At 42.4% G+C, this 11,946-nt stretch overlaps 1 protein-coding gene and 1 long non-coding RNA gene across 6 annotated transcripts in view; one reads left to right on the top strand and one right to left on the bottom strand.

Annotated features, from left to right (window-relative positions):
* Window positions 1-11,946, top strand: part of LOC135197915 (glycoprotein-N-acetylgalactosamine 3-beta-galactosyltransferase 1-like) — a 497,298-nt gene that overhangs the window by 34,815 nt on the left and 450,537 nt on the right. The gene's annotated exons all lie outside the window — the stretch shown is intronic.
* LOC135197580 (uncharacterized) lies at window positions 118-11,716 on the bottom strand. Its single transcript, XR_010310611.1, has 3 exons — window positions 11,697-11,716; window positions 9,945-10,079; window positions 118-205 (listed from the first exon to the last, which is right to left on the bottom strand). It is a non-coding gene; the product is annotated as an uncharacterized LOC135197580 (long non-coding RNA).

Genomic DNA, 11,946 nt, shown 5'->3' with positions numbered 1-11,946 from the left:
AACTTTATTTAAATATTCATGACTAAAGTCCTTTAAAAATTCCTACATAAACTTGACAGAAAACACAAGAAGGCAACATCATCTACTGACCTTTCGAACAAAATGAGGTAAAGGACCACACACACAGCTGGCCTCAGAGGCTTCAGGGCTTCTGACAGTGCATCATGGTCACTAAGTGCAAAATTCCATTTTTTTGTTTCCACATCTGAAAAAAAATATTTACTTCCTGAGAATCTACATATCAATATTTTTCCTGATCTGTATATACTGTAGTGTAATCGATAGTCTATAAACAAGTCTACTGCCCTATCTACACTTGACCAGATATTTTACTGACAAAAGAAACTACACTTTTCATATACATATAGTTAAACATTTCATTTTACTTATGACTGTCTGGTCCATCTTCTTCATAACCTTTTATTCTTATTTAAAGTCTGGCTGCCAATTTTCCATACGTAAACGTATTGAAAACCTATACCAATTTTCAATATATTCAAAAATGATATTGTAATGATACAATTAAGATTGTTCATACTTACCTGGCAGATATATATATAGCTGATAATTTCCGACGACTGACAGAATTTAAAACTTACGACACACGTAGTGGGAGTCAGGTGGTTAGTACCCATTCCCGCCGCTGGGAGGGGGGTATCAGGAACCATTCCCATTTTCTATTCATAATTTTTATTTCCACTGTCTCCTGAGAGGAGGTGGCGGGTCATTAATTATATATATCGCCAGGTAAGTATGAACAAACTTAATTGTATCATTACAAATATCATTTTGTTCATGCAACTTACCTGGTCGATATATATATAGCTGAATCCCACCTTTGGTGGTGGGAGAGACAGAATAGAGGATTTAGGAAAACACATATATGCAGATATTTGATATCTTGGTTCCTTACCGGGGGGGTGTTAGCATAGCTGGCTTCGTGATTACTGCCACGTAAGTCTGCTTGTGCTACTAGAGTTGCCAGCAAGGTAGAGACCTATGAAGCTGGTGCACTCCAGATGATCTGTCAACATGGGGCGAGACCACGACGTGACTAGACCATGGACCATACTAATGAGGGCAACGAGACAAAATACCACCACTTGGCTTAGTTTACCAAAGGTATCCCACTTAACTAAGCTAATGGAAGGGAGACCCGCCCCAGGCGGTCACCCACAACCATAAAACACAAGTTAAAAACCCCCCAAAACCCCCCAATCCCTAAAGGATAGGATGAGTGTTACCTCCTGCCCCAAAACAGTGTCTGCAGCAATGTATGGTCCGAGGGAGAAGCAATTTTCGTATGTCACTTTCACCTCCCGCAGGTAGTGTGAAGCGAACACCGAATTGCTTCTCCAAAATGAAAATGGCATTCAAAATATCTTTGAGCGCCATATTTTTGTGAAAAGCTACCGAAGTAGCAATAGCTCTCACCTCGTGAGCTTTCACTTTCAGAGCTTCAAATCACTATCACTGCACTTATCATGAGCTTCTTTAATCGTACTTCTGATGAAGTACGCCAGTGCGTTTTTTCGACATAGGAAGATCAGGCTTCCTCACTGAACACCACAAATTGTCAGACGAACCTCTGCAAGTTTTAGTTCTCTGCAGATAGAACTTTAGAGCCCTGACAGGACACAGGAATCTCTCACGTTCATTTCCCACTATTTCTGACAACCTTTGATTTCAAAGGTCCTCGGCCACGGGTTGGAACGGATTCTCGTTCTTTGCTAAGAACGTGGGACTTAAAGAACAAATCGCATTACTGTCTGAAAACCCAACCTGCTTGCTAATGGCCTGGATTTCGCTAACCCTCTTCGCCGTCGCCAGAGCGGTTAGGAAGATCGTTTTCTTCGTCAGATTCCTGATAGAAACTGAATGAAGCGGTTCGAAGTGACTCGACATCAAAAATTTTGAGCACCACATATCCAAGTTCCACGAGGGTACTTTAGGCTGGATGACCTTCTTAGTCTCGAAAGATCTAATGAGATCATGAATGTCTTTATTATTAGTCAAATCGAGTCCTCTGTGCCTGAAGACTACAGAAAGCACGCTCCTGTAGCCTTTAATAGTTGGAACAGCCAACTTCACTTCCTCTCTCAGATAAAGAATGGAAGTCAGCTATCTGGCTCACAGAGGTTGTGGTGGAGGAAATGCCCTTCTTCCTGCACCAGGATCTGAAGACAGCCCACTTCGATTGGTACAGAGCGATTGAGGAGGGCCTCCTTGCGGTGCAATCGCCTTCGCCACAGGTCTTGAAAAACCCCTCGCTCTGGCCAACTTCTTGATAGTCTGAACGCAGTCAGACTCAGAGTGGGAGGTTTTTGTGGTACCTCTCGAAGTGGGGCTGTCTGAGTAGATCTTTCCTTAAGGCAGAGTCCTCGGAAAGTCTACCAGGAAGGACATCACCTCTGTGAACCAGTCGGCTGCCGGCCAGAAGGGGGCGATGAGTGTCATCCTCGCTCCTTCCGATGCCGCGAACTTCCTCATCACTTCCCCAAGGATCTTGAGCGAGGGGAAAAGCGTATATGTCTAGACCCGACCAACTCCAAAGTAGGGCGTCTACTGCGACTGCTCCGGGTACAGAAACTGGGGAGCAATACAGCTGAAGTCTTTTCGTCCTGGAAGTTGCGAAGACATCCACCTGCGGACAACCCCACAGGTCCCACAGCGACTGGCAAACCTCTTGGTGAAGGGTCCACTCTATCGGCAAAAGCTGTCCTGCGTCGACTGATTTGAAGGTCGCTCGAACATTCTGTACTCCTGACACGAACCTTGTCAGGATAGTGACTTCTTGCTCTTTCGCCCAAAAAAGGAGTTCCTTTGCGATGGCAAACAGTGAAGGCGAGTGAGTTCCCCCTTGATTTCTTAGGTATGCCAGTGCTGTGGTGTTGTCCGAGTTGATCTGAATGACTTTGCCGGATATTTCTTCCTGGAAGAACCATGAGAGCCAGGTAAATCGCTGACAGCTCTCTTTAGATTGATGTGCCAGGGCACCTGTTCCCCTCTCCAGGTGCCCGACACTTCTTTCCCTCCTAGTGTTGCTCCCCAAACCCGTGGACGACGCGTCGGAAAACAACACTAGTCGGGGTTTCCGAAGTTTGAGGGAGAGCCCTTCTGCGAGCTTCCGTGGATCTGACCACCAACTTAGGTGATCCTTCACCTCTCTCGTTAAACACAAGATCGCCTCCAGATCTTGTTTGTTCTTCCAACTGTTGGCTAGGAAGAATTGAAGAGGTCTGAGGTGCAGCCTTCCCAGAGAAACAAACTTCTCCAGTGAGGAAATGGTCCCCAGCAAACTCATCCATTCCCTCACCGAGCATGTTTCCTTCCCCAGAAAGGTCGCCACTTTTTCCAAGCATTGGAGTTGTCGCCCCTGGGACGGAAAAGCCCGAAAAGCCACTGAGTCCATCTGAATCCCCAGATAGACTAAAGATTGAGAAGGAGTCAAATGCGACTTTTCGAGGTTTACCAGAAGCCCCAGGGACTTCGCTAACGACATGGTCGTGTGCAGGTCCTCCAGACACCGGTCTCGCGATGAAGCTCGAATAAGCCAGTCGTCTAGGTAGAGAGAGATCCTTATATTCTCAGATGAAGCAGCCTTGCCACGTTCTTCATCAGAATGGTGAAAACCATCGGCGCTGTGGTCAGACCGAAGCAAAGTGCCCTGAATTGGAATACCTTCCCCTTCAGGACAAATCGCAGGTATTTCCTTGATTGGGGATGGATGGGGACGTGAAAATACGCGTCTTGGAGGTCTAGTGAGACCATCCAATCCCCCGGTCTCAAAGCTGACAGCACAGATTGAGGCGTCTCCATCTTGAATTTCTTCTTTATGACGAAGAGGTTTAGGCTGCTGACATCGAGGACGGGTCGCCACCCCCCCACCCTGTTTTCGGCACCAGGAACAGACGGTTGTAAAATCCTGGAGATTCCAGGTCGAAGACCTGTTCCACCGCTTGCTTCTCGATCATTTGTTCCAGCAGATCGAAAAGCACTTTCTGTTTCTCTCCTCGATAAGAGGGAGACAAATCCTTTGGTGTTGAGGATAGCGGGGGTGACTTCAAGAACGGATCCTGTAACCTTTCCTCACAACATCTAGCGACCAAGGGTCGGCATCTCTCTCTTCCCAGGCTTTCGCGAACAGAAGAAGCCTGGCTCCTACCGGCGTCTGAAGGACTTCCAAATCACTTCCTACTCTTTGACGGAGCAGGGGTTTTTCCTCTGGAAGAGCCTCTTCCTCGGGAGGCTGTTTTCGAGAAGATCCAGCACGAAAGGGCTCGGTTTTCTTGGTAAACGAAACTCCAGAAGATGAAGCAGCTGCTGGTCTTCTAGAAGACTGAGCCAGAAGATCTTGCGTTGCCTTCTCCTGAAGGCTCGATGCTATGTCCTTAACCATAGTCCTGGGGGAAGAGATGGTCTGAAAACGGAGCGAAAAGCAAAGTCCGCCTTTTGCGCTGGAGAGACGGATTTGGCTGTGAAGTTACAGAAGAGTGCTCTCTTGATTGAATCCCCGAGCTAAAATGAGTAGAAACCAACTCCTCAGAACCATCCCTGACGGCCTTGTCCATACAAGAAAGTACACTGGACAGCTCCCCAGACTAATAGTATCAGAACTCCTTGACCTGGCATCCAAAACTCCAAGACACCAGTCGAGAAAGTTGAAGACCACTAGAGTCCTGAAGAGGCCTTTTAGATGGAAGTCGAACTCGTTATGGGTCCAAGTGACTTTTGATGAAGACAGAAGGGCTCTTCTGGAGGCGTCCACAATGCTCCCGAAATCACCCTGAGCAGAGGCTGGTAGTTTAACACCTACGTCCTCTCCCGTCTCATACCACATGCCTCCTTTACCGCAGAGTCTTGATGGCGGTAAAGCCAAAGAGGACTTTCCTGACGCTTTCCTCTTCTCCATCCACTCATGGACTTTCCGGAACGCTTGCTTCGTGGAAAGCGACTTCTTCATTTTAACGAACCCTGATGCCTTCGATGCTTTAAAAGAAGAAAATTGAGAAGGGGGAGTACGAGGGGCTTCCGGTTGGAAAGTTTCTCCAAACTCCGACTGCAGAAGACGCATCAAAACTTTATAGTCCGATGAGACAGGAACTGGCTGCTGCTCTTCCTCTGCTTCGACTAAATTATCGCTAACTCCTTCCTCAGAAACTGGAGAAGTAGGAGGAAACTCTGAAGAAAAATGACTAACAGGTAGGGTTCCTTCCTTCATTCCACCTGAACTTGCGTTGGTGAGGAACTGGCGTCCACCAGCGCGCGCTTGGCGTCCGAATCCACACGTTTGGCGCCGACAGGTGCGCGCGCTTGGCGTCCGAATCCACACGTTTGGCGCCGACAGGTGCGCGCTCGACATCTACTAAAACACGCCTGGCGTCCACTGGCGCACACCGAGCGTCCACTAGTGACGCTTGGTGTCCGCTGCTGGCGCGCGCCGAGTGGCCGCCAGACGCGCGGCTGCCGTCCACTGGTGCACGTTTTATTCAACAACAGGTGCGCGTTTGGCGGCAACGGAAGCGCGCTCCACTTGCACAGAAGCGCGCTCAGCGTCCACCGCTCGCTTGCAAACATTCGAAGACTTGCGAGCGGGAGATACCTCATCCTGAGAGCGAGAAACAAACTTCTCACCTCCTCTAGAGAGCTGCTGGGGAGCAGAACGAACTCTAGAGGGAGACTCGAACGAAGAGAGAGGCGAGCGAGGAGAAAGAGAAGGTCTTGACTTCTTCACAGGAAGTTTCTCATCCTTTCTACGACACGGAGGAGACTCTCTAGAAGCAAGAACGTCCTGAAGTTGCTGCTGCAGTGACTGAATCATCCTCTTGGTTGGCGAATCTTCCTGCTCCGGGGAGGGACTGATCCTGTGAGCAGGAGAGCGGCGAGGGGACGCCTCCCTCCTCCTCCCAGGTACGGCCTCCTCCCGAGCTCTAGAGCGACTGTATCGCTCGCACGAACTACCCGAATCCAAGTCCGAAGACTCTCTACGCCTTTTCTGCGGCGGAAAAGCAGCGAACGCACTGTCAGGAGAAGATCGACAGATTCGGAAGAACTAGGACGGAAGCGTCAACAACACGCGCCGTCCTTTTCAGCGGACGGGAAGCACCGCAAAAGCAGAACTCCACCCTTTACGTGGGGATGAAGCCTCCGATGACGAAAAAACACTCCTTGAGGAGACGTGCACGCGCACGCTCCCTGGCAGTCTGGGGTGGGATTTTCATCAGTAACTGCCGAAGGCACGCCAGATTGGTGGGGTTCCTTGTAACCCTCCTTCGGCTTTCGACATGCTCCCTCCCAGGTCCTGGGAGTCAAGCAGAGGTCCAGGCCTAGAGGCGAAACGAGGCCGATCTGACGCACCCTCCACTACACAAGGGGTATCACTGCACTTCTGCACATTACTTTTGCTCTCAAGAGCCAACACTTTCGATTCTAAATTACAAATCGACTCAAAATTAAGGACAAAGTATTACTCTCTAACTGACACTGCTTCAGGGCCCGGAGGGCAACACTACAGGGTTAGGAGCATTAACAAAAGGAGGGTTAACAGGAGAAACATTAATTTCTTGCACACCTGAAACACTCCTGGAGGAAGACCTCCTTAACCTATCCTTTTCAAGTTTCCTAAGATAGGTATCATACGCCTTCCACTCAGAATCTGTTAATCTTTCGCACTCCTTGCAACGGCTTTCATACACACATTCATGCTCCCTGCAACTCTTACATACCGTATGTGGGTCTACTGAAGCTTTCAGTAGCCTACCTCTACAATCAGTCCTAGAGCAAAATCTAGCGCTAGCTGTACTAGACCCTGACATATTATCCAAGAGAAATCCAAACCAAAATCAAATCAATCCACTAATAACGTGTGCCTAGCCACCGATCCAAGTCAATTAATCCAAAAAAGAACCAAAAGGGATACTCAAGTAGCAAAAAGTTTCCAAATCCAGACGGAGGTGCTGTAAACAGATGTTCACAACACCGGCGACAGAAAAATTATGAATAGAAAATGGGAATGGTTCCTGATACCCGCCTCCCAGCGGCGGGAATGGGTACTAACCACCTGACTCCCACTACGTGTGTCGTAAGTTTTAAATTCTGTCGGTCGTCGGAAATTATCAGCTATATATATATCTGACAGGTAAGTTGCATGAACAAACCTATCATTTTTAATATGCCTGTCCAATCAAATGCATGTAAAGTACAATTAAAAATGTTTTTTATTTATATGGACAGGTGCCATTTTTACACAAGTTACAGGAAATTATGATAGCATCACTAATGCCTCTATAAAAATTTTTTTATGGATTTACAAACAATCATTTCTTTATAGTTTCATAAAGCATTTCACCATTTGTCCCTCTAGTCAATAATTGCTACCCTCATAATGAACCACAAGTACATCACACCACAGGTTAGTCTGATATATAAACAAATTGAAACCACATCAGGCAAGGATAAAGAATTTAAAGCAAGAAAAATGCAGCATAGCAAAGTTCAAAGAGATGCTGTTGGGATCAAAGGGATGCTACAAAGAACTTTTAATGCCATCTACAATGTGCCATGTGAAGCACACTGTAGTGGTATCCCCGACAAGTTGGTTTATTGCTTTATCCGATGTTAGTTTCAATCCCTCTGCTTCATCACAACCCAATTTATCATTAAAATGCCTTATTCACAGACAAGTCTTTGTCTATCAGGGAGGAGTCTTGGTACACAATCGTGGTGTGGACCCCTCAGTACATACATATTAATGAACTGCTTCCTTTTTGTGAGCCTTAGCTGCTATGCACAGCCCTTGTTCATTTTCCAAGTGTCTGCCTCAACATAAAATGTCATTACAGTGCTTATCAGTCATGGAGGAATATGTGCCATTTCCTCCAACTATTTTACCTTTTTGTCTTTTTGCTAGTTATTCCTTTATTTACATCTTTTTTTTCAATATTTTTCTCTAATTTCCAACTTAATATCAAAATGGACTTACATCTCTAGAAATCATATCTGAGGATGAGTAGACAATGAATGAGGACTGGTTTGACATCAAGATTATTGGTATGGGGGTACGGGATAACAAAACAGAAACCCTGAATATCAGACAAGCCTCAGCAAATAATAAAGGCTAAAGGAAAGCAAAAGGTAAATGTAGACTAACTTCAGGGAGGAGATAAAAATACAAAGTAAAACATGCAAGGTAAAAAATAAGTCTAGAGTGGAAATAAAAAGATCAAGAAAAGATGAGAGAATGCTTGCATAGGCAGGCTGACGATGTTGACATGAGGCATGTATTCCGGGAGTGGCATTGGTATTAGGGTGGGAGACAAATTCATCAATGAAATATCCAAGAGTGAAAAGAAATGAAGAAGAAAATTTCTGTTAGAACATGAGGAAAGACAGTGCTGGGCACAGCTATTTTGTGATTATGCCAGAAACTGACAAAGACCTGAAAGCGCTTATGGATGAATTGACACTTTTTGAAGAGAAAGCAATGATAAAGAGAAACCTAGATGATATCGTGTTCATAGTGTTTTTACAGTTTAACTGTATAATAAAATGCTTTTCTGTATTCCTAAAATTTCTTAACTGACGTGGTTCAGTTTTCCTTTAAGTGAGATTAAAAAAATCTGCATAAGCCCACATTTAAAGTACCAAAATCTTGAAATACTGCATCAGTCTGCAAGCACTGAGACATGTTGGCCAAAAGCATTTCTGATGAAACATGGCAAGACAGTTTTAAACTTATAGTACATTTCTTGGTAACCTATTTGAGTTTTCCAGTTCACTGATATGTCTACTACATAAAAGATTATTAAATATTAAAATATCAAATATTAAAATAAATATAACTGAAAGAACATACAGTATTATGAAAATAAATTCATTAAAATAACTGCAATAAAACATACATTGTACCAACCAAAGGTAAGCTAATTCAATGCACTGAAAGTGAAATGCACACGATGCAACCACCAAAAAAAAAAAAAAATGTCTTCAGTTTGTGAAACTGACACAAACTTTTTTTCTCTCTCGTTTTGCTAGTTAAAATTAAGGTGCATCTTTGAGGCCATGTGTCTTTAACATGGGAAAATATAATTCAAATAAATATTTTCTATAAAAATATACAATATGGAACTCCCACCTGTCAACCATTATTCTTGCAACTAACTGGTCTGACAACAAGAAGAGTGAGACCGTTTGCTGCTTGAGATAAATGGATCTGCATGTTCAAGTGTAAGGTTAATGGCTGACACCAATTATTTGTTCTAAAGTGTTTTTAAATGGATGGAAGTGTATGGTTTATTATCAACAACCTGAATAAGCTAATTTTAGATAAGGGTTGTCATCTTCATCACTACCTCCAATGTTTATGTGAAGCAAATGGACTCTGTGAAATTCAGCCACTCATATTTTTCCCATTCCTTGTGTTCCTCAAATCTCCACTCATCTCTAGCCTCCCTTCTCGTAGTTTTCAGTAGGTTTGTAAAAAAAAAAATATAACGTACATTTCAGCGTATAAGACGACCTTTAAATCCTAAAATTCACCCCTAAAAATTGGGGGTCATCTTATACTGCAATACTAAAAATCAAACCTCGAATTCCAAGATGTGTGTCGTCGGCTGGCCTTGACCTCGGTGCTATAGCCTAACCACCAACATATATGAAGATTCAATTTACGAAATAAAGTGATAATAAAGGTAATAAAACCATTTTTACCTTACACATCACTGGCATAAAGGTAATAAAACCATTTTTACCTTACACATCACTGGAGAAAATGTAAACATCGAGTTACGGTTGGCGCACAGCAACCTTCATCTTTTAGTAACCTTTTAGAAATTTCAATGGTAGTGGAATATACGGTAGATATATCTTTCAAATTACTCATTACACAAAAAAGCTTTGTGGTAGTTATAAATTTATTATGAATACAAAAAAGGCTTATTACTTACCATACTTTCTACTTGGTATAGTTTTAAAAATTTCTATCATCTGTTTATGGTACCCAACCTCAGCAACAAATCTCTCTCGAGATAAAAGCCGGAAAGTTCCAGTTATGGCTTTGCCACTAAACACAGGTTTTGGTGCTGTAGAAAGAAACCAAAGTTTTGTAAGTCAGTCATATTGCATTTCAAACATCCACACTTTTACATATGCCTTAACGTCAATTATTACTGCAATGAAGCCAATGTACAAAAAACATAGACAACTGTAGTTACATCCCTGAATGCTTCAGGCATTTTTATTTCAATAGTAATGGGAAAACCTTACAGCCAAACAGGAATGCATCAATCATCATGGGAATGCTTTGCTTTGTATGTTTTGTACTGTAATACAGTAGTATACATAAACTGTATATGAAAAATCATGGGGTTCTTATGCTAATACAAACCTTAATCATACTCTTTATTAGTTAGAAATTATTTCAATTTTGTCAATAATAAGGTTTCCCCACACATATTGTTTCAAACATAAATTCTATTTAATAGGTGGTAGAAGCTGATAGAAAGGAAGGTGTGAAAGCAGAATTTACATCTTGACATAAAAACTATGTTACAGTAAACCAAACAATCTGCAAAATAACCAAACCAACTAATTTCTATCTTACTCCAAGTGGATGATTTCATATTTTTGAAGGAGTTAATCTCAACACACACATTAATATCTATTTAGAGCACAGTTGTCATTTCAGAAATCTGGTCACAAGGTATATTTTTCAAGATTTTTATTCATGGACTAGCTCCAGACACAAATCTTAAAAATATACATCCCACATACTCATCAGTAGATACCAATTGCAGTGGGCTTTGTGCAGCACACCATACCAGAGATAGTAATAAAGGCCCTCCTTTCCAACGTTCCTTTAGCTCCAGTTGCATTAGTGTATAAGGGAATTGATTATTATTGTTACTTTAAAGTTTAATCAGATCACATTTTTAAAGTTATCATAGTAATTCTCAGACGACTGGCAAAATAAACTGCTTAAATCACCTTAAGATATCTTAAAGATATTTCTGAAATGTTCCACTCTGGCTCATCATACATTTGCAGTAGATATCTGAATTCATTTGAGGTAAGATGACTAATACCATTACAGCACAGAAAAATGAGCTTGTAAATATCATTCTGTTATCACCCTCAATGAGTATTTGCCTATCTGCAACGTACAAATGCAACAGAAGTTTATGTGGAACAAAGTTTGTATTTACTAGTGTATGGAAAGCTTACTTCTCAAAACTGTGGAAAAATAAACTCTACAATATACTATAGGGGAGGGCAGAAATCATTACATTTTAATATTTCAAAATACAGTAGCACCTTAACTTTTCAGATGCTTTGGGGGCCTGGCCTTCTGATATGTAATACACCTAGTTAAGTAATGAAGATCTTATAGCCTAGCCTGCATTTGAATATTCAAGACATCCAACACCTAACACTAACTTGATATATGTAGTTACCAACCAAAATCAAACTACGTATTACCACTTATCATTCAATTTAAAAGATTTATAAAAAAAAAAAAATGCATAACCATCTCAAGATGTGGTCTAACAAAAATCCTACTATTATAATGAAGCTTGTAAGCGCAGAAGCCGGATAAAAAAAAATAAAAGTCAACCATATAAAATTCTTACAATAGAAGGAATATGCTGCAAAAGCATTTGCAAGGACAGCAACAGATATAAAACACAAAAATCACTTACCATCATCAAATTCATTCAATTGCTATTAATCACTTCTCCTCATTGGACATTGGACCTTCACCTATACTGAAAGAAGACTGTCCTTTAGATCCACTCTGATAGACTTTATTATAGCCTGAGAAACTTGGCTTTGCTGTATCGCTGACAGTTTTGTTGTAAGTTGTATTATAATTGCCAGATAAACCACTACTGAAATTGCTTGGAGTTTTTCCAGAAAGAGCAGATTGGTTTTTATTAGTTTCACTGGAAT

This window comes from Macrobrachium nipponense, chromosome 21 (assembly GCF_015104395.2).
Source record: "Macrobrachium nipponense isolate FS-2020 chromosome 21, ASM1510439v2, whole genome shotgun sequence".
In the NCBI taxonomy this organism is placed as follows: domain Eukaryota; kingdom Metazoa; phylum Arthropoda; class Malacostraca; order Decapoda; family Palaemonidae; genus Macrobrachium; species Macrobrachium nipponense.
Note: the sequence above shows the minus strand (reverse complement) of the source record. Positions and strands in the feature narration are given on the sequence as shown.